This window comes from Canis aureus, chromosome X, assembly GCF_053574225.1.
Source record: "Canis aureus isolate CA01 chromosome X, VMU_Caureus_v.1.0, whole genome shotgun sequence".
NCBI classification, from domain to species: domain Eukaryota; kingdom Metazoa; phylum Chordata; class Mammalia; order Carnivora; family Canidae; genus Canis; species Canis aureus.
Window position 1 is genome coordinate 9132421 of NC_135649.1, and position 23234 is coordinate 9155654.

Below are 23234 nucleotides of genomic sequence, written 5' to 3' on the forward strand. Positions count from 1 at the left end.
ATTTTGGACCAGATAATTATTTGGTGTGTGTATGGGCAGGGGCTGTCACATGTAACGTGGGAGGTTTAAAAGCATCCTTGGCTTCCACCATTCTCCAGTAGCACCAGTATGCCATGTGTATGTGTGTGTGTGTATATTTGTGTGTCTATATACACACATATATATTCTATTACATGTATAAATATACATTTGATGTATATATAATGTGTGCATGTATGTGTGTATAAACAGCTTATACTTTTTAAACAAACAAATGGAAGGAACATGATATGCACTATGACCTAGCAACAGAGCGAGAGCAAGCTCCCAGGCTCCCCAATGTCCACCTTCGTGACCCGCTACACCCTGCAGCCTGCCACCTCTTATGTCCCCGGTACCATCAGTGAAGGCAGGCACTGCACATTGGTGCTGCTCTTTACAAAGAAATAGATTTTCCTTCATGACCCAGGACACGATTGTGGGTAGAAGCAAGAGTTTCTTTTTTTTTTTTTTTGAAGCAAGAGTTTCTGAAACCATATTACCATTGTCATAGCCATGCACCCTGAAATACTCCGTTGCTGTTTATTTAAAAAATTGCTGGCCAATTTTTTGCTAAATTGACTTCGTGACTATTAGGTTGGATCTCAGGGGTTGAAGAACACTGACATACTGAATCAGGAAGGGGAGGAAGGAAAAATGGGACAAAACAGACAACGGGGTAGTAAAATAAAATGGGTGGGGGACAGAGAGAGGGGGAAAAGTGCATGTGGTGCAAACTCATAGAAAAACTTACAGTGCTCAACCAATTGTATCAAGTGTTGACTAGCGATGGCACCTGCTCCCTGAGGGTTCTAGATCTCCATTCTTATTGATGGAGTAGAGTGATAATCAGTAAGAACCATATTTAAGCTTGCTGGACTAGGGAATGAATATACATGGCAAAAGCCACAGATTTTACAGATAAGGCTTAGGACAGCATTAGCAGGTATTTCATTTATCCTGACACATTTCATCCTATTAATCTCACTGCAGCTGGAAGTTTTATTTTGGTCTGGAGTTACAACCTAATGCGTTCAGAAGGAAACCAAATTTATTGGGTTTGACATCGCACATTATTGGAACGATATAATGCAGTTGAGCCTCTGTACTAAGTTCTGTTGATTTTATTTATGTATTTATGTTTGACTAGTATAAATATATGGTAAAGTATGTGCTGTGGTAGAGAGTTTAATGCTGACTCTGCTGGAACATTAAAAAATGTCTGCACGCAAGATGCCCAGTTCTAAAGAGTTACAGCCAGAAGAGAGCAGCTACTAAGGATTTGCATTAAGTATTTCTGATTTTTTAAAAAGTCGTCATTTGTGAAGAGGACCAGGCTATTAATATTCAAAAATAGCAAGGATAGCACACTCCAGATCTACCCTGAAGTCGTGATTTGCACAAAATGAAGCAAGGTCTAGAAATTGTGGGTTTGGAGAGGAGGTGAGTGAGATCTAGAAAGTAAATAAAATCTTTTCCAAGTAATAGCTGAGTGCAGCATTCAATCATCATTGCAAATCAATGAGAGGAGAATGGATTTTTTTTTGCCTCAAATCTTGATGAGTTATTACCCAAATTGATATCAGTTCTTTTTTTCTTCCTTCCATTTTTCTTCTCCCAGAAGGTTTCCTAAATGACATTACAATGACACCTGGCACAGGCTCTTATTCACCTGATTATTGCAGGTGGGGTCACCTCTAAGTCAGATGTAATGGCGCCGGGACTTATGTCCAACAACTTTTGCATCTGTCTGTGGCCATACTGTGGTTCCTGGGCAAATTGAAAAAAAAGAAAAGCTCCAGGTTCCATGACATTATATATCCCTGAGGCTCTCTCAGAAAAATAGCCCAAAGTGTCTCTGGAGCACAGGAACCATACGGAGTTTCTTGTAAGCACTTTGGAGCAACTCCAGGCAATGATGACAAACCTAGAGACATAATCATCAACGGATTTATCCCCCAGCCTGGGCATCACCACAGCAACTAAAGTACAGTAGTAGGGTCAGTGTCACTCTATTAATATTTTGAAAGAAGGCAAAGCGAGCTCATTTCTTGCTACACATCAGTGCTTCAGAATAATGAACTCAGTGTGCTGATCCCTTAGCTCTTAGTTGGCATAGGTCAGGAAATGGCACTATTTGAACTAGATAACTTATTTGCCCTCATTTGAATATATCAGATTGTTTTATTTTAATGCATTTTCCATAGAAATACTCCTATTTTAAGAAGATGTATACAGTATTACTAAATGATGAGTGCTGGTTATTGTTTGTAGCCAGGAAGGACAATTGTCAAGAGAATGAATTCATGTTCTGCTCACAATTTAAAAAAAAAACAAAAAACTATTTATGTACTCTTTACCCCCAACGTGGAGCTCAAACTCATGACCTTGAGATCAAGAGTTGCATGCTCTTCTGACTGAGCCAGCCCAGAGCCCCTCTGCTTACAGATTTTGTGAAATATAATCAGTCCACCTCAGATAACTTCTCTCTCTTTTTTATAAAAAATATTTTATTTATTTATTTATTTGAGAGAGAGAAAGCACAAGTGGAGGAAGGGAGAGGGAGAAGCAGGCCCCCTGCTGAGCAGGAAGCCTGATTACAGGACTTGATCCCAGGACCCTGGGATCATGACCTGAGCCTGAGGAAGACGCTGAACTGACTGAGCCACCCAGATGCCCCCAAGTTCTATCTCTTGAATACAAAGAAACAGTAGATAACTATATTAGGTAAACACGAGTCCCTGCTCTAAAGTTCCAGTTGCTTGGAATTCAAATACGTGATTTACTCAAGGGTCTGAACAGCTCTGCTATGATTTACATTGCTAACATTGGGGAGTATGAGGCAACAGCGAAATTGTTCATTTATTACCCCTTTTTATGGCCATTAGCCAAGTTCAGTCTTGAGCTATAGTAATGATATTGATCACAGGCCACGTGGTTTCATCACATTGTGTTTCTCCACTGGTTTTTACATAAGTGGCTTATCTAAAATAAAGTCCTGAAAAAAAAAAATAAAATAAAGTCCTGGAACACGAATGAGCCATACTACCAATGTGGACTTGAATTATCCAAATTCTTTTTTAAAACTTTTTTTTATGATTTTATTTATTAATGACACACACACACACACACAGAAAGAGAGAGGGAGAGAAGCAGAGACACAGGCAGAAGGAGAAGCAGGCTCCATGCAGGGAGCCTGACGTGGGACTCGATCCCAGGTCTCCAGGATCACACCCCGGGGCTGAAGGCAGGCGCTAAACCACTGCGCCACTGGGGCTGCCCAGAATTATCCAAATTCTTGACCCGTTTTCAGTATTTAACATTCAGTAACACCTTAAATAATTTTTTTACAACTACTATGATATAACAAATATTCTAGGCAGAAAGATCTCAAAATACAGGGGAGTAGGGCAGGTGATCTACAATTAAACTTTGCAGATTTACAAAGCTGCTTTCATGCATGTTCAATTGTTATCTTTCACTGAAATACCAAAATAATTAGTCATCTTTAAGAAATTTCTACTTGTAGGGCAGCCCCGGTGGCACAGCAGGTGGCTACCTGCAACCCTGGGCGTGATCCTGGAGACCCTGGATCAAGTCCCACATCAGGCTCTCTGTATGATGCCTGCTTCTCCCTCTGCCTGTGTCTCTGCCTCTCTCTGTCTCTGTCTCTATGAATAAATAAATAAAATCTTAAAAAAAAAGAAATTTCTACTTGTAAAATGTCAGTGATTATTTTGGGTCTAGATGTTAACTAAAAGCACTTTATAGCCTAAGAATTTGTGTTTTATCCACCTGTCTGCCTGCCTGCCTTCTTCTCCTCTCTCCTTTTTCCGCTTAAAGTTGGTCTGGGAATTCCTCCACGATTAGATGTTTTTGTCAAAGAAAAGTATAAACACCTCAGGCAGCAGTTCATATCCTAGGAAAACGTTTACTTGGAATGGGCCAACACTGTGTAGAAGTTTCTCTAAGAATGGTGCCATTATGATTGCTATTTTAACTTGAGTTGTGCTGGGTGGAGATTTGGATGGGAGATTTAATGTACTTTGCTCTGGGTTTGTGTATACCACCTGCATCTTCATCCCCTGGGCTCTGGGTAAACAGGCAGATTTCTAGGCCTGACCTCAGACTGACTCACTGAATGGACCTCTCTGAAGGTGGAGTCAGGGAATGTTATTTTTATGAGACTCTCAAGGGACTCTGATGCAAATTGCAGGGCCAATTCTAGTCCAACACTTTCATTTTATGAATGGAGAAACTGAGGTTCCCAGAGGGGAAGTGGCTTATTCAAAGTCGCCCAGGCAGAGCCAAGGGTCAGGTCTCTCAACTGTCATGTAAATGCCTCTGCTTGGTTGTTCGATGTTTTGATACTTGAGTTTTAAACTTGTATTTTTTTCAGTGACAGTCAGCATTAAAATTTAATGCAGCAAATACACTTTGCTTATGAACCATGTTACAATATGCCCATAAAAAAGCGCTTGTTGGTCAGTTACATGACGTGATAACATTTTATCTCAAATTCTTTTGACTACAAGTTTATTACTATTTATTTGTGCTCTAGGTGATAAACTATATAAAGTAAATAAAATGCTTGATAAATACTTATTGAATTAAAAAAAGAACACAGACCTTGGTGTTGAGCTGGAAAAGATTTTCCTTATTATCAGCGTGTAGATGATAAAAATCTCAAATTCAATGGAATCTGAGTTTTCATGTTATCATTTACTGGGTCTGCCAAATCGTTATGAAGATATTGTAGGGAGACCATAGTCCATAATCATTTTTTCTCTTGTCTTTTGCTTTCTTCTTCATTTCAAAATTTTTAGTAAAGTTATATAAACCCTTCAGAAAAGACTTCGTAAGTGTGGAGGCTAAGGACGCTACGTGAGGGCTCGAAACTCTCTTGACCTATAAGTGTCAACTTCAAGAAAATTTCTGCTCGAGACTTTGAAGATAAAATAGAACATCTAATTAACATTTAGAAGAGGAAGATATATATCCATTTCAAGTAACCTGACCTGGATTTCAGCAGCAGGATCTCTTCTTGACACATTTGTAACTCATTTTAATTGCTAATAGGTACTGTGTGTACACACCCAAGGCAGAATAGGACTTAACCTCTCAGAGTTCCAAAGGTGAATTAACTTAAAATTAAACAATAAATTTTTATGAAGGGACATTTCATTTGGAACCATCTAATACTGCATCAAGTAGTGCATATGACTGACAAGCACCAATTATCCAAGAAAGTTGAAAGGACTAGTGGCATTTCGGGCTTCATCTATATTACTACAAATATTTTCAAGAGAAATCAGGTGATTTCATGGGTACAAAATGTGAGTAGTAGAAACTGTATGAGCTTTGGAGTCATACAAAACTAGATTTGAAAAAAAGAAGAAAAAAAAAACAAAAAAAAACTAGATTTGAATCCCAGCTCAGCCATCTAACCAAAAGTATGAGTATGGATGGACAAGTTACTTAAATTCTTTGAGTCTCACTTACCTCCTTTTTTATTTATTTTTAATTTTTTAAAAAGATTTTTATTTATTCATTCATGACAGAGAGAGAGAGAGAGGCAGAAGGAGAAGCAGGGAGCCCTATGCGGGACTGGATCCCTGGACTCCAGGATCACGCCCTGGGCCGAAGGCAGGTGCTAAACCGCTGAGCCACCCACGGATTCCCCCACTTCCTTTTTAAAATTTTTATTTATTTATTCACGAGAGCCGAGAGCCGCAGAGACACAGGCAGAGGGAGAAGCAGGCTCCCAGCGGGGAGCCCGATATGGGACTCTATCCGGGATCACGCCCTGAGTCAAAGGCAGATGCTCAACTGCTGAGCCACCCAGGCATCCCTCAACTCTTTTGTAAAGTCTGGGCAATTCTGCTGATTTTGTGAGTGTTGTTAGAAACAGACATAAATATAAATAATAGTGAAAGGGAATATAAGGGAAGGGAGAAGAAATGTGTGGGAAATATCAGAAAGGGAGACAGAACGTAAAGACTGCTAACTCTGGGAAACGAACTAGGGGTAGTAGAAGGGGAGGAGGGCGGGGGGTGGGAGTGAATGGGTAACGGCACTGGGGGTTATTCTGTATGTTAGTAAATTGAACACCAATAAAAAATAAATTAAAAAAAAAAAAGAAACAGACATAAAAGTTTTTATACCATGCCTGTCATTTAGGAGGTGAAAGGGGAACCATATTCTCCTTCCAGTGTCCTTAGCTTGGTGCTTAGGGTAAGGAATACCATCCTTTTTGCCCATAATAAGAAGAGAGGACTTGTGGGCACTCGTGTGTGCTCTCTCTCTCTCTGTCCCAGCCCCCAAAAGAGAAGTGACCTTGCTAGTGACTTTGAATGAAGAATCTGAATAAGCTTCACTCAGTGCCTTTTGTGTTCTTTCTTTCAGGGCCACTCACCCTCAGAATATGGCTAGAACTGCCTGGAAGTGGGTGGCTAAATTCAATTCAGAAATCTTTCCGGGAAGTTCGATGGTGGCCACAGACCTACCCAACTTATTGAATTCAAAGTTAATAGTATGAAGCTGATAGTTTGATCTTTATGTATCCGATCCTTTCGTTTGCTTCTTAGTAGCTGTGAACCCATAGTGGATTTGAAGGAATCCACAGTGGGGCACCTGGATGGCTCACTCGGTTCACCATGTGACTCTTGATCTCAGGGTCGTAAATTCTAGCCCCACGTTGGGTGTAGAGATTACTTAAAATAAAAAAATTCTTGGGTGGTTAAGTATTTGGCTCAGGTCAAGATCTCAGGGTCATGGGATTGAGCCCTGCCTGGGCTCCGTGCTCACTGGGGAGTCTGCTTGAGATTCTCTGCCTCTGCCCCTCCCCCCAGTATCCCGCAAATAAATAAAGCAATCTTTAAAAACATTTTTAAAAATTCTTAAAAAGAAATAAAGGAAGAAACAGCTATCACTCCTAAATCCCCAATAATAGACAATCCATAAATTATAGCTATTCTTATGCACCCCCATGCTTTCTATAGTAATTTGATCTCACAATACCAAATATCTCTAAGCCAGTGCACTGTTTATGGGACACTACCACATACTCTTAGTTCTTTCTTAATTAATTGGGAGAAAAAAAATTCTCATTGCTATCTTTAAGTGAGTAGCATGAATTGGTTCATATTTTGTCAAAATGGGCATTCTTTCTACAACTTCAAAGCAAGAAGAAATACTGTGTTTGGTACTGCCTCAAGGTCAATTCTGCTTGGGCATACATTATACGTACTCCCTTTAAACTTGGAAAATGTCTGATGTATCAAAAGTAACTGGGTTTGGAAGTATTAAGAGGTGATAATCTTTATCATAGCGAAACCAGTGCTCCCAATGTAGCTTCACCTGGTTTGTGAGAAAGAGAGAGGGAGAGAGGGAGATGGAGACAGAGACAGAGACACAGACACAGAGAGACAAGAGCAGGGTCATACAGAGAATAGCACAGCAAATGCCTTTATTCCTACCACCCAAATTGATGATGTAAAAAAGACCTAAAGCAATTCCTAACAATATTGTTAATATAAAAATAAATATGTGAAGTCTCATCTCTTTCATCTCTCCCCAAAGGTACCACCTTGATGTATATAGTTCTGGTCCCTTGCATATCTTTATATTTATATATTTATCCATGAACAATATATAGATTTGTTTTGTGAGAAAACACCATACATGTTATTCTTCATGTTTCTGATTTAACATTTTTATTTTTTTTAAGATTTTATTTATTTATTTATTTATGAGAGATCTAGAGAGGCAGAGATACAGGCAGAGGGAGAAGCAGGCTCCACGTGAGGAGCTCGATGCAGGACTTGATCCCGGGACTCTGGGATCATGACCTGAGTCGAAGGCAGACACTCAACCGCTGAGCCACCTAGGGTCCCTGATTTAACATTTTTTAAACCTTCCCATATTGATGCATAAGAATCCTTTGATTCCGCTTAACTACTAAGTAACAGTCATCATATAACTATATCAAATTAGATTTATCAATTCCCCGATTGATAGACATCTGAGTTGTTTTTGGGTTTTGTTTTGTTTTGGTTTGGTTTTTGGTTTTGTTGTTTTTTTTACCAATATGAACAAGCCACACCCTTGTGATAAACACCTTTCCCTGTCACTTTGTCTTTAGTGCTCTGAGTAGGTGCCGATTTTTCTTCCATGGTGGCCCACTCCTATTTATTTTTCTCCTGGCATCCCCCACTACTTGTAACACCGTATCTTCTGCTATTTGTAATAATGTATCTAGTTATTGTATTCCTTGTTTACTTTTCCTAAGGTAAGCTCTAGGCTGAAAGCAGGGCTGCAATCAGGACCCTGAGATCAAGAGCCCCCTATTGCTTACTTTGTAGGAGCGCCTCCCTCCCCACTGACCGATGGTCTCCATCCAGGGGCTGTTTGCTGTTCCTGTTGCTCCCCAAGGTGCGCATGTTCAGGGACTGGAATATAGCCTCTACTCAGTAATGCTTGTTGAGTAAACGAATGAAACGAAAGCAACGATCAGTGACTTTCTTTAAGGTGAATTCTCGGCCAGGAATCTCCTCCGTCCTTCACACGGATAGGCCTCTGGCAAGTCTGTGCCATGGGTTAGCTAAAAATACCCAGACCTGTCTGGTTCCCCATGGTAAATGTGGCTCAGGTTTAAGCTCAGAATCCGGCTAGATGTGGTATAAAATACCAAGAAGCTAGACCCCAGATGGGCATGTCATTTCCCTGACTCCTAGAGTCACTGGTGATAGAAGTGGCTGTCATTCTTTTTAAATATAAAGTTGTCCCCGGAAGTCTTTAAGGCAGACCTTAAGACAAGCAAAAGCTACTGCAGCAGATACTGCTAGCAGCCTTTCAGTGCCTGTTCTCCAGTGCTTGCTTAGTCAAGGAAGCCAGACTTCCATTCCAGCTCATCGTGTGCCAGATTGAAGACGATCGTTACCAAACTTCATTGTAGCTCAACATGACTCTGTCACTGAGTCCTGGCTAATGAGAGAGGAAGTGTCATTTAGGAGTTCTGGGAGGGCTCCTGAAAAGGGGCGGTGGAGCCCCCTCATTCTGCCCTACTTTGTGCAGTGTGGGTGCTGTCAGCCCAATCGGGATGGGGGCCCCCAAGTGTGGGGTGATGACCAGGTGGAGGCCAGTGGTGCCGGCGGCAAAAGGATTCACCTGGGGGGGGGGGGGCAGTGGGTGGGGGCTGTTTTTATTTTTTTAAGATTTTATTTATTTATTTATTCATGATACACACACACACACACACACACACACAGAGGCAGAGACACAGGCAGAGGGAGGAGCAGGCTCCATACAGGGAGTCTGACGTGGGACTCAATCCTGGGACTCCAGGATCACGCCCTGGGCGGAAGGCAGGCACTTAAACCGCTGAGCCACCCAGGCTGCCCTGGGGGCTGTTTTTGAAGGGGGAAGATCAGGGGCGCCTGGAGGGCTCAGTGGTTGAGTATCTGCCTTTGGCTCAGGGTGTGATCCCAGGGTCCAGGGATCGAGTCCCATATAGGGCTCCCCAAAGGGAGCCTGCTTCTCTGCCTGTGTCTCTGCTTCTCTCTCTCTGGGTCTCTCATGAATAAATAAATAAAATCTTTAAAAAATATGTAAACAGGGAATATGAGGAAGTATGGCAACATATGGAACTCCCTTTTTTTTGGTAACTTTGCATGGTTTTAAGTAGCCCATTGGTCAGTTAGGGTCTGTGGGTATTTTGAGGTGGGTCCCTGATGGGCCTGTCAGTATTCAGCTAGGGGCTCACAGGCCCTTTCTACTTTCCATTGCTCAAGCCTGTTTGCCTAAAAGCACCTCTACATTTTGATTGTGTTCCTATAGTCCCCATGGACCATAAAAACTAAGGTTCTCTAGGGTGGAGGAACAGATTCCCAGAAGGTACTTCGGTCCCTACGGACCAAGTGCAACCATCATAACAGCCCTCAATTGTTTATCTATGGGCTTTTTTTTTTAATGTGAGAATTAAACTTCTAGAGTCAGGTGACCCGAATCCAAACAGATATATCTAGTGAAAGCAATTTCATCCTAACAATCTTGCCATTTAAGAGTAAAAATCTAGATCCCCTGGTACAGGCCATGTCGTAATAGCTGTGTAAACCTGAGCAGCTGACTTTCAGGACCAAAATTTTTTTCCTCTACAAAACAACAGGATAAGCTTAAGACTAAGATCTTTGTCTGCTAGAGAATCCTGTGACCGTATCTAAATACAATCGTGCTGGATTGTGAAGCTAGCATTAGTAAGAAATGAAGCCTGTCTTTACAGTTTGGCAAAAGCTCATTAATTGGATTTTTTTTTTTTTGATCGTCTGAATGCAGGCTAGGCTGAAGTTTATCTTTGTACTATCTAAAAAAAAAAAAAATCCCTAAACAAATCTGTAGGGTAATTGTCGGCTTACTTTAGAAACCAACTGCTTTCTAATTGAAAGTTGGCAGCTTCCTATTTGCATAGAAACAGTTAATGTACTAACTTTAAATTATTTTTAAAAATCTGTTTACTGAAACAGTCTGACAGGGGGGTGCCTGGCTGGCTCAGTCAGTGGATCATACAATTCTTGATCTCAGGGTTGTGAGTTCGAGCCCCACATTGGGTGTAGAGATTACGTAAAAACAAAACCTTAAAGAGTCTGACAAGATATTTTTAATGTTCATATTGCAGTGAGATGGTCCACTGACTACCTTTGACTGAACCTCAGTATTTTTTATTTTCTAAAGACTGGCAGCATGGATAAAGCTGCTTTTCAAAAATTGCAAGAATTGCTTCTTGGGGCTGGAAGAGTACAAGCAGGAATGTCTCTTTGGATTTGGAGTAGGTGGTCTTTCTCTTGGTTCTGGAAGGGATTAATTGGGAGCCCTACTGACATGCAGAAAAGCCAAGTACTACTCTCTGTCCTCTGATATTGGAAGTTATCTAAGTGTAAATAATTTTGGAGTGGAATGCTAACTTATTCTAATAATGCAAACATTTACTTTTGGTGGAGGATGGAGGGATGGCACTGTAAACCCTCACGGGTGTCTGGGGACTTCCACTTCCTCTGGCATGCCCTGGAACAGAACCTGGGAACCGAGGGGAGAGAGAGATGATGGGAGAAGAAACCCTGGCAGCTGACCTGGGAGACACACCATATCACACATATCACACATATCACCATATCACCCTCCATATCAGGGTGTGTCCTCTGGATTTGGGGAGCAATGTCTGATAGTGAGCTCATTTCCTTTTCTGCATTGTAAGAATCTTATGAAATTCTCATTCCCAGCACAATGTATCAACCACTCCAACTTGGGTTTCCATTTGTGTGGGCAGGCTACCTCAGGGAGAGGAGGAAAGGGCTCTGCTTCTGTATTCAGACAGAGGTTTGTGGATGTTATTGTTCTTTTAGGTTTTTTTTTTTACATTTGCTTTTATTTAAATTCAACTTGCCAACATACAGTATAACCCCCAGTGCTCATCCCATCAAGTGCCCCCCTCAGTGCCCGTCACCCAGTTACCCCATCCCCCCGCCCACCTCCCCTTCCACTACCCCTTGTTCATTTCCCAGAGTGAGGAGTCTCTCATGGTTTGTCTCCCTGTCTTAATTTTTTCCACTCAGTCCTCCTCCTTTCCCTTATAATCCCTTTCACTATTTCTTATATTCCACTAATATTTCTTATATATCCACTAATATTCTTATATTCCATGAGTGAAAGAAACCATGTGATGATTGTTGTTGTTTTTAATATAGTCATTTATTTAAGTAATCTCGACACCCAACGTGGGGCTTGAACTCAAGACCCCAAGATCGAGGGTCATGTGGTCTTCCGACTGAGCCAGGCAGGCACCCCTCAAACAGAGGTTTTTGTAAACTGGAGTGGTTTGGGTTAATGGTAACTAGATGGACCAAAGTCAGCATGGTCCAAAGAAGGAAGCAGCAGTTTGGAGCCATATGTCACAAGGAACAAGCAGGAGAGATAGATAGTCCCCAGTAATCATCTGAAATACACGGGAGGATTAACTAGCAGTTACCTAGGATGACACCTCAAGTTATTCTTTTTTAAAGATTTTATTTATTTATTCATGAGAGACAGACACACACACACACACACACACACACACACACACACACACACGGGGCGGCGGGGGGAGGGGGTGGTGGCGGGCAGAGACACAGGCAGAGGGAGAAGCAGGCTCCATGCAAGGAGCCTGACATGCGACTCCATCCCGGGACTCCAGGATCACACCCTGGCCGGAAGGCAGGTGCTAAACCGCTGAGCCACCCAGGAATCCCCCCAAGTTATTTTTTTTAAAGATGTTATTTATTTATTCATGAGAGAGTCAAAGAGACAGACACAAGCAGAGGGAGAAGGGGAGCCTGATGCAGGATTTGATCCCGGGATCATGACCTGAGCCAAAGGCAGACACTCAACCACTGAGCCACCCAGGCACCTTGACACCTCAAGTTATTTTATTTAAATATTCAAGAAAGGTGATTCCTGGAAGGCTAAAAAATGGGGCACCAGGGTTCCCCAATAATACAGCTGTTCTTTCTCTTCACTGCCCACTCTATGCCAGTTCCTAAGTAAAAGACACTTGATATACATGATCTGGTTTATTGCTCATAACACCTGAAAGGTAGCGTATTCTTTTTATCAGAAAAGGCAAAAGCTTAGAAATATTGAGGGAAATTTGTCTTTACCTTTTCTCACTAGTTCATACTGCACTTCCTTCCAGTACATATGAATTGGTGACAGTTTGGTAGATTACAACACAACTTTGTCAGAATTGCTGATCAATAGGGTTCAGTTCTGGGAAGAACATGGCAATATTTCTGCAATGTCAGAGTCTTTAAAAAATAATTATGCCAAAAGTATGAAATGGAAGAGTCTTTTCAGCTTGGAGTTAAACTAAACTTAGTTTTTTATGATCATATGCAGTTGACCCTCGAACAACACGGATTTGAACTGCATGACGACTTGCATAGTTTTCTTCAATCAATACAGTAAAGTACTGTAAATGCATTTCCTCTTTCATATGATTTTCTTAATAACATTTTCTTTGTCTAGCTTCCCTTCTCTTAAGAGTACAGTATGTAATACATCTAACATACAAAATATGGGTTAACTATTTATGTTATCAGTAAGGCTCTGGTCAGCAGTGGGCTAATTAGGTTTTGTGGAAGAGACAAGTTACATGTGGAGTTTCGACTGTGGTTGGGGGGTGTTGACACCTCAGCACCCATGTTCGTCAAGGGTCAGCCGTACTTCGTTTTGAATCAGCTGCAGAATAAGAATGAGACTATTGTGTCTAATGTTCTAGTATTAAATGGCTAAAAGTGAGTGGTATTTACTAATGAGCTCCATGATTCCGAAGTTATTGCCGTGCTCTGCAATGAGTCGAGTGTTGCTGCAGATTTACTGTCTGCAGATTTACTAATGAAAAAATGCAGCAAAAGTAAAAGGCTACAAAAAATAAAATAAAAGGCTGTGTTAGCAATGGATAATAAAATCAGAGAAGCTCTTAATGGTGAGCCGTATTACAGTTGCTGAGTCTGTTGCTTTTCTTAAAACATATATATATATTTTTTACTGGTTTACTACTGTTTTACTATGGAGGGCTTAACATATTTCTCCTTTTTTTTCTTCTTTCACCAACTAGATGGTTAAAGATTATATGCAGAAATGCACTCAAGTGTAAGTGGAAATGCCTGGCAGTAAAAGTCGATTGGCCTTTTTTAAAATAGGAGAAATATTTATAGCCATTCAAAAAACAGAATTGGTTGACTACAAAGAGTAGAGTGGGAGCTTACACAAGCTCCTTGAGGGACCTTTTCGTCACTTTGTCATATGTATGGTAGCATGGAATCGAGCTAATCACTTGGTATGATTTGAGAAAGGGATGCTATAGTATTCTTATCACTCTCCTGCTCCTCCTTATCACTACCTCCTAACTCTCCATTAAATAGTTTCTTTTTTTCTAAAGATTTTATTTATTTATTTGACACAGAGAGAGAGAGAGAGAGCATAAGCAGGGTGAGGGGCAGAGGGAGAGGGAGAGGGAGAAGCAGGCTCTCTGCTGAGCAGGAAGCCCAACAAGGGGCTCCATCCCAAGACTCTGGGATCATGACCTGAGCCGAAGGCAGACACTTAACCGACTGAGCCACCCAGGCACTCCCCCCATTAAATAGTTTCTTAGGAAGCCCCCCAAGTTGTATGTACAGTGTAGGGCAACACTGCAGCCTGTCAGGTCGATGAGGATTCAAATGGGAGAGAGAGGTAGTCAGGCTGCCTCGAGACAAGGTGAGTCAATGTGGACCGAGCTTAATCTGGAGGTGCAGTCACATGTAGAGCCAATAGGGGCACGGGTCCTGATCGAAATCAAACCAAAATCTTGTTCTTAGGCAGGAAGCCAAGCAGTTTCAAATGATTTGGCAGATTAGGGCAAGAGTCCCTGGGTAAGTCTGAGCAGGGTCAGCAGACCAGAGACTGGCAGCCTGTGCATAAGGCAGGAATGAAGCAGGCTGGGGGTTGGACTTTGGGATTAGGGTCTACATTTCAGCACGACTAGTTTCTAGTGAGTATTGTGGCTGCTTGCCGAGCTTGCAGCGGTCAGCATCCTGGAATGGAAAGGGTCAAAGCCTCTTTGGACCTCCTGCACCTAATCTTCAGCGAAGGAGGCTGGACCTCTTTCCTTTGGGATCCCCCGGTGCCCGTTGCGTGTGATGATAGTCCACTCTCTGGATGTGTTAAGTACAGACTGCACTTGGTCTGGGGGAGCTTCTCCCAGGATCACTGCCATCCTCTCCTTTACCAACTTCTCTACCCAGGATTCTAACTTCCTCCTCTCTCTCAGATCTTGACAGCTAGAATCTTGGCAGTTGGGCTCTTCTTTTTTGGCAGTATGTTTTTTAAGATGCTGTTACTTGAGCCCTGTGACCCTTGAGCCACATAAGAAATGCATTACCAGTATCTCTGGTCAGTGTCTCTGCCTTCTCCATCTTGAATTCGAGGACTTCTACAAATGTCAACAAAGAGTTATTGAGTGTCTTTTAGAGAAACTGATATGTATTCGGGCGCTTGGGTGGCTCAGCGGTTGAGCATCTGCCTTTGGCTCAGGGCGTGATCCTGGGGTCCTGGGATCGAGTCCCACGTCGGGCTCCCTGCAAGGAGCCTGCTTCTCCCTCTGGCTATGTCTCTCCCTCTCTCTCTGTATCTCTCATGAATAAATAAATAAACTATTAAAAAAAAAACCTTGATGTGTATTCAACACTATAAGGGATACAAAAAGGCACATGTGATATAGCAATTTCCATTGGGGACCATTCCATCTTGGAAAAAGATGGAAAATACAGCCACAAATATTTCAAGAATAATTCAAGGCAATATACAAGCAGGTGCCAAATTAATTGGACAGCCCATAAGTATGGCGTGGTTTTACAGTTGCCCCAAGGGTTTCGAGTAGGAGGGGGAAATCTTCAGAGTTTAACAAATAAATGGGACACCTGGGTGGCTCAGTCAGTTAAGTGTCTGCCTTCATTCAGGTCATGATATCTGGGTCCTGGAGTGGAGCCTGCATCTCTCTCTCCCTCTACACCCCCCTCCCTATTGTTTGTACTTTCTCTCTGTGTCAAATAAAGAAAGAAAGAAAATCTTTAAAAGTAAATAGAAATGCACTGGCCAATCTGGTAGCCACTGGCGACTATTGCAAATTAAATGCATTAAAGTTAAACAAATCAAATTTCGCTTTCACAGTTGCACTAACCATATTTCAAGTGTTCAATAGCCAGAGGCAGCTGGGGGCTACCAGAGTGGGTAACACAGATAGAACACTTCCATCATCACAGAACTTTTGGGTGCACAGCGCTGGTCTACTGTCCATATAGTTCACCATTCCTTTGTGCTATCCCTTGCTGCAGTAATGATGTAAATAAGCATGGGGGTGATTACATGCTCCTAAGCCCTTGCACAGAAAATTGTTTGGGGCTACAGCAAAGAATACTAGAAGAAGTTTCACAAAAGCAAAAAGTGGAGGCGAGTTTTGAATGCCAGGCAGGGAACTGGGCTTAGTCCCTATATTGGTTTCCTATTGCTATGAAGCAAGCTGCCAAAATTAACAACTCACAGTCCACATGGGTCAGAAGTCCAGGCACGACTTAGCTGAGTCCTCTGTGCAGTGTCACCAGAGAGCAATCAAGGTATTGGCCAGGACTTCAGCCTCATCCGAGGCTTGAGATCCTCTTTCGGACTTGTTGGTTATTGGAGAATTCAGTTTCTTGAAGCTCTGGAACTGAGGTCCTCAGCCCCAGTCGGCCTGCTTTTTAGTCGGCCTTCCATTCCCTGCCACACAACCCTCTACGTAACATGGCAGTTTGCTTCTTTGCTGGAGAGTGTCTGCTGCTGCCCCTCTGGGCTCTGAACTCTAGTCCCAGTTTTATTTATGTATTTAGTTCATTAGTTATTTCAAAGATTTTATTTACTTATTTATTTGAGAGAGAGAGAGAGAGAGTGCGTGTGCATGAGCAGGGAAAGAACAGAGGGAGAGGGACAAGCAGATTCCCCACTGAGCATGGCGCCAGACATGGGGCTGGATCCCGCCACCCTGACACCACAACTGGAGCCAAAACCAGGAATCTGATGCCCAACAGACTGAGCCACCCAGTCACCCCTCTAGTTCCAGTTATAAAGGGCTCAACTGATTAGGTCAGGCCCACCTAGGAAAAACTTCCCTTTTGATTAACTTAAAAGCAACTGAATAGAGACTTTAATAACGTCAGCAAAATTTCTTCACGTTTGCCATGTCATAGCATACTCCTATTCATATGAGTGAAATCCCATCCTATTTACAGGTCCTGGCCACACTCAAGGGGGGAGGATTATGCAGGGTTTATACACCAAAGGGGTGTTTTAGCATTCCATCTGCCACAATTCTGTATGTTTTAAGAAAGGAGTGGGTTTTCTGACTATGATAGTTACAAGGTGGGAAGATGAGACTGTTATGCTTTCAATAGGCTGTTTATTCCCTCTCCAGTTATTTGGTCTCCAGTTGACATAATGTCCAATTAAAACATTGGTCTTCTTGGGCACCTGGGTGGCTCGGTTGGTTAAGCATCAGACTCTTGGTTTCAACTTAGGTCATGATCTCATCAAGCCCCACATCAAGCTTCGTGCTCAGCATAGAGTTTGCTTGTCTCTCTCCTTCCCCCTCTGCTCCTCCCCCTGCTCCCATGTGCTTGCTCTTGCTCTCTCTCGCTCTCTCTCTCCCAAATGAATAAATAAATGTTAAAAAAAATAAATAAAACCTTGGCCTTCTGAGATGAGTGAAAGGAAGTGGGAGATACAGGCTTCCAATTCTGGAATGAATAAGTCATTGGGATGGAAGGCAGAGCATAGGGAATATAATCAGTGGTATTGTGATAGGGTTGTATGGTGACAGATGGTAGCTACACTTGAGGAGAGCTCAGCATAATGTATACACTTGTTGCACCATTATGTTGTGCACCTGAAACTAATGTAACATTGTGTGTCAACTACACTGAAATAAAAAGAAAGGAAACCTTGACCTTCTGGTCTTACCATCTTGGCTATTAATGCATAGTCTTAAAATGGATGTTTTCATGCTTTTGAAACCTAATTATACTTAAAAATCAAAATGGTAAGTTGGGCATTCATTTTTTAAGTACAAAAGGAACACATGCCTCTAGTTAAAAAAAGTAAAACAAGAGAGAAGCACATTGACTACAGAGTAAAATTGACCCACCTCCCACCAACCACCCCTTTCTCACTCCCCAGAAATATTCTTTCAGATTCTTTATTGAGTATATACAGAAGCACATTCTATATTTTGATTTTTATTTATTTATTGAAGATTTTATTTATTCATGAGAGACACAGAGAGAGAGGCAGAGATATAGGCAGAGGGAGAAGCAGGCTTCCTGTGGGGAGCCTGACGCGGGACTTGATCCTAACACCCCTGGATCACACCCTGAGCCAAAGACAGACGCTCAACCACTGAGCCACCCAGGTGCCCCTTTATTTTAAAATTTTATGCTTATTTTCTGCAATTCAGCATGGATATAGGCATTCCTCCGTGTCAATACCTACAGACAGTCCTCTTTCACATATTACATTCACATGTGTGTATGTTTATATATAAATTTAACTATATATATCCATAGCCATACAAAATCATGAATGTAAAGATCGTAAGGGGTCGTTCTAAAGGATAAGCTATTGCAGAGAAGAAATGCTCGCATACAAGCTCCTTATCCTATCCTTGTAATAAATTGTTGTTTGGTCTAACCCTGGCTTTAGCCTCCTCAGAACTAAGGAGAGACCATCTTTAAACTCACCTGAATCTTTAATCTTTGTTTTATGTCAAGAGCTATTTTCAGACCATAATCACAGCTCCGGAGCTTTAAAGCATCGCGGCAATTCGATATCAAAAGGATTTGACTTTGTTCTTTCTAGGGAGACAGACAAAAATGCCTGCTTGAAATAATCAAATGGCAGCGGAGTTGGCTCTTTCTAATCCCTGCTTTCTCCCCGGATAAGGGAGGATGAAGAAGAAATTGTTCAAGGAGAAGAGAAATAGAACGTCTCTCTGAAGTCTTCCGTCCGTAGCCTTTTCCATAGCCTTAGGCCGGTCCAGGGACGCCGTGTCATCTCTGGTCCTAGCACCAAGCCTGTTGCTTAGCCAGGGAAGACTGAAGAAGCCCGAGCCAGATGTTTTGCTGCAAACCAGCTTTTCTGCCGATGCTGATCTGACCATTGGATTCTGACAAGTGGCTTCTTGCCTTGTTCCTTATGATTAAGGTGCCATTTGGGGACATTTTGGTGAATGAAAAGGAGGTGCTATTAATAACTAACCTGGGCACTCAAGGCTTGACCTGGGCTGCCCTGTGCAAACTGGATGTGCGATCGTTCCACTCATGATCAGGGGGCGCCTGGGCCCCAGCGAATGAGGATCACGTTACTGTGCTTTGAGTGGGGACTCACCGGTCACCATCCTAAGCACTTTGCTTACAGCGTCTTAGCTAATCCTCGCCGTCAGCTACCCTACTGGATATTGCTCTTATCCCGCCCATCCTACAGATTAGGAACCCCAGTTCCCACCGCTAGGTCCCCTCGCACAGCAACAAATTGCAGGGATTTGGAGAAGGTGAATGGGGTATCAGCTTGAAAATAAGGAGGGGTGGGCTGCGTGGAGGGATTGAGTGGTGGTAGAGATGAATCCTGCAGGCGGTGCTTTTGGGCTGAAAGGGTTTCTTCAGGAGGTCAGGGGAAGGTGGGCTCATAGATTATTTCTGCCATGCTCAGTGATTCTTTTCTATATGACAGCGTATCAGTGTGGAGATGCGAGCCACCCAGCACCTCCGGCTCCCTTTGGATGCCCAGGGGTGGGTGACATGCGAGGCCTGTGGCACAGTACGATGACAGATTGGCCAATGATGTCAGCCCTCTCCAATGCCATCCTCCTGAACCCACAGATCTCCTCGTCAGGGGCAAGCTAGGCCCAGGGATTGTTGGCTGTTTATGTGCTCGGAATTCCAGGAGCCCGTATCCGCTGTATTACAACTCAAAGGCAGGGGCCGAACCATCTTGGCATCTCTCCAGGTGACTGTCACAGTGCTAAGAACAGACAGATGGTCAACAAGAGGTTTTTTTGGTATCAGTTTTCTTTCTTTCTCTTTCTTTCTTTCTTTCTTTCTTTCTTTCTTTCTTTCTTTCTTTCTTTCTTTCTTTCTTTCTTTTTTTTTGGTAATGGTTTTCTAATGCTGCCATAACATAGGAACAGCACAGGTTTAATGTCTTACAGGAAGTCAGAGGTCCGAGATGGGTCTCCCTGGCTGCAGTCAAGGTGTCGGCTGGGCTGTGTTCCCTCTAATGGCCGTAGGGGATGATCCACTTCTGTATTTCTTGGCTCACGGCCCCTTGCTCCGTTTTGGAAGCCAGCACAGCACGACCTCTCTAGAGGCTGCCTCCCTCTTCCGCCTTGAGGACTCTTACAGTGACGTTGGGCCCATCCAGATAATCCTGCATGATCGCCTCATCTCAAGGTCAGTTGACTGAATAACTTTAATTCCCCCTGGCTGTGTAACAGAACATAGTTTCTGGGGCTTAGGACGTGGACATCTTCCAAGGGCCGTTACAGGGCCCCTTCACAGGTGGGAGGGAGGAAGCAGGGAGGATGCACTGGCTCTCCCTGTATCCATTCTCCATTGCTGATGTAGCGCATTTGTAACAAACTTAGTGGCTTAAAGAGCACCGAGTTACTATCTTAGAGTTCTGGAGGTCAGAAGTCTGAGATGGGTTTCACTGGGCTAAAATCAAGGTGTCAGTCAGCAGGGCTGCATTCCTTTGGCGGTGCTAGCCTAGCATCCATTTCCTTGCCTCTTCCAGCTTCTAGAGGCCATCTGTGTTCCTTGGCTCATGGCCCCTTCTTCCATCTGCAAAGCCAGCAACATGTGGTTGAATCATTCTCACGCTGAAGTGTTATAACCTGCTTCTGGCAGCACATCTCCTCCCTTGGCTCTTGCTCTCCTACCGCCTTGTACTTCTTAGGACCTTTGTGTTGACATTGGATCTGCCCAGGTCATGCAGGATAGTGCTCTCATCTCAAGATCAGGTGATCAGCAGCCTTAATTCCCTTTGCCATACAACCTACTTATGGAATCTGGGAATTAGGACCTGGACCTATGTTCTGCCCCATGCCCTTTAAAAATCCCCCCCCCAAATGTTTAAATATGTACAAAAATATATATAGAGAGAAAACATAATGAATCACCATTTACTCATCCCTGAGCTTTGGACTCAGTTCATTTTTTAAAAGCAAGCTCTAAGCCCAACATGGGGCTTGAACTCACAACCCCAAGATCAAGAGTCACATGCCCTACCAACTGAGCCAGCCAGGCACTCCTTGGACCTTGTTCCTTTGAAGTTATTCTGTGAGTGGTTGAAATGTTATTTCCTACAATAAGTGCTAGTCAGCTTTATTTCTAAATTATTTCTATTTCTTCTTATATAAACATTATAGTTTGAGATTATGAAGTTGTTTAAACATTTTTGTAGACTGTATTTAATATTCATAGTGGTTATAAATGATATGAAGTAGTATTTCTAAACACCCTTAAGGCAGAATGTCGTATTTAAAAACCATGAAAAGTAGGAAGGACACAAAAAACTAATATTGTGACATCCTCATGTACAAAAGAATACCTCTGAAAACAAATTTATAGGGAATATTTTTCAGAGCTTACAATTTTATTTTATTTTTTAAAGCTTCTATTTATTTATTCATGAGAGACAGAGAGAGAGAGAGAGGCAGAGGCATAGGCAGAGAGAGAAGCAGGCTCCATGCAGGGAGCCCGTTGTAGGACTCGATCCCGGGACTCCAGGATCACGCCCTGGGCCGAAGGCAGGCACTAAACCGCTGAGCCATCCAGTGATCCCCCAGGGCTTACAATTTTAAAGTCTATGGTTTATTAGAAACTTATTTACAAACCCCATGTCTGGATTGTAGTTTATATTTTAAGACAATCTACATTACATTTTCCCAACTTTATTGAGATATAATTGGCATACAACGTCATGTAAGTTTGAGATGTACAAAGTGATGATCTGATGCACATATATATTGTGACATTGACAGTCTACATTATTAAACCCAAGAACACATAGTCTTAAAGTCAAAAATACTCTAATTGTATGCATTTTCATTCAAAATTCTAAGATTCACAATGTAGAAAGATTTTTTTTAAGGATTTTATTTATTTCTTTGAGAGAGAGAAAGCATGAGAGAGCAAGAACACCATCAGGGAGTAGGGGTAGAGGGAGAAGCAGACTCCCCACTGAGCAGGAAGCCAGATACAGGACTTGATCTCAGGACCCTGGGATCATGACCTGAGCTGAAGGCAGACGTTTAACCAACTGAGCCACTCAGGTTCCCCTTTTCTCTTTTCTTTTCTTTTCTTTTCTTTTCTTTTCTTTTCTTTTCTTTTCTTTTCTTTTCTTTTCTTTTCTTTTCTTTTCCTTTCCTTTCCTTTCCTTTCCTTTCCTTTCCTTTCCTTTCTTTTCTTTCTTTTCTTTTCTTTTCTTTCTTTCTTTCTTTCTTTCTTTCTTTCTTTTTCTTTCTTTCTTTCTTTCTTTTTCTTTCTCTTTTTTGTAGAAAGCTTTAAAAAAAATCTCTTGATAGCTCCATTATGAGGTGTCCAGATGCTGTTTTCCACTTGTGCTTATCACCTTGCTTTTATTTCTTCCCAGAGCCTTGTTGGACTTTACAATATCTACAATTCCTGCCAAAGGAGGTACTTTTGTTCAGGTTTTTGCTGTCACTGTAACAGTAGATCTGACTTTGTGTGTTCTGTGTGTATATGTGTTTGTATTAGTCAAGCTCATGCTCATTTTGGCGGGAGCATACCACCTGGAATTTGTGATATCTTAACTTACTATGGGCTTATTTCACACTTGCAGAAAATCTGATGTGGATGTTTCTGTTTCGGAAGCCCTCTTGGACAGCCCTACCACCAGCCATGAACTTGAGGACTGGGCTTCTTCCATCATTTCGGACTGCTTCAGTCCCACCCATGCAGATGGGAGAGAGAGGGATAATGTGGGAAATTGCATGGGGGCAGTTTAGGGGCCAGCCTGGAAGTGGTATGTGTCACTTCCACCACACTCCCTTGGCCAGAACTGGGTCGTGTGGTCTCGCGTACATGTAAGGGTGGGCCAGAAGATGTAGTCTTCGTGTGGGCACTGGAGAACAGTGAAATTGTGTGATGAGCACATAGTAGTGGTCTTGTGAAGAGGGTTTCCAGATCTTAGATCCACTTTTAGGTTTAGCATCTTATCTTACAAAAGTGGAAACTGAGGCACAGTTATGGGGGAAGCCTTGCACAAGACTATAGAGAAAGTGCCACGTCAGTATTCTAAAACTTAGTATGTAGATAGCAATTGGGATTAGTTCAGACCCTTCCTAGCATCATCTGGACCAAACTTCTACTTGGCAGAAAATTGGAATCTCATTAACAGCACCCCTACCATCGCTCTAATGAAAAGTCAAATTTTTTTTTTTTTAGTTAAAAAATGAAGGGAGGTACAAGTTTACAAATGCCAAGGTAAATGTATACGTAATTTCTTAGTATTTTAATGTAAGTTTTATCTTTCCAGTCATGGACCAGTATGGCATTATTTTATTTTATGGTGCTAAACAGTTTTTTTTCTGCCCATTA

The 23234-nt window shown here is 42.3% G+C and overlaps 1 long non-coding RNA gene across 1 annotated transcript in view; it reads left to right on the forward strand.

Annotated features, from left to right (window-relative positions):
• The window catches only part of LOC144308805 (uncharacterized), a 124292-nt gene that overhangs the window by 8373 nt on the left and 92685 nt on the right, over positions 1-23234 (forward strand). The window contains exons 2-3 of the long non-coding RNA XR_013375136.1: positions 19494-19620; positions 19823-20063. This is a non-coding gene — a long non-coding RNA (uncharacterized LOC144308805). The remainder of the gene's footprint in view (positions 1-19493; positions 19621-19822; positions 20064-23234) is intronic.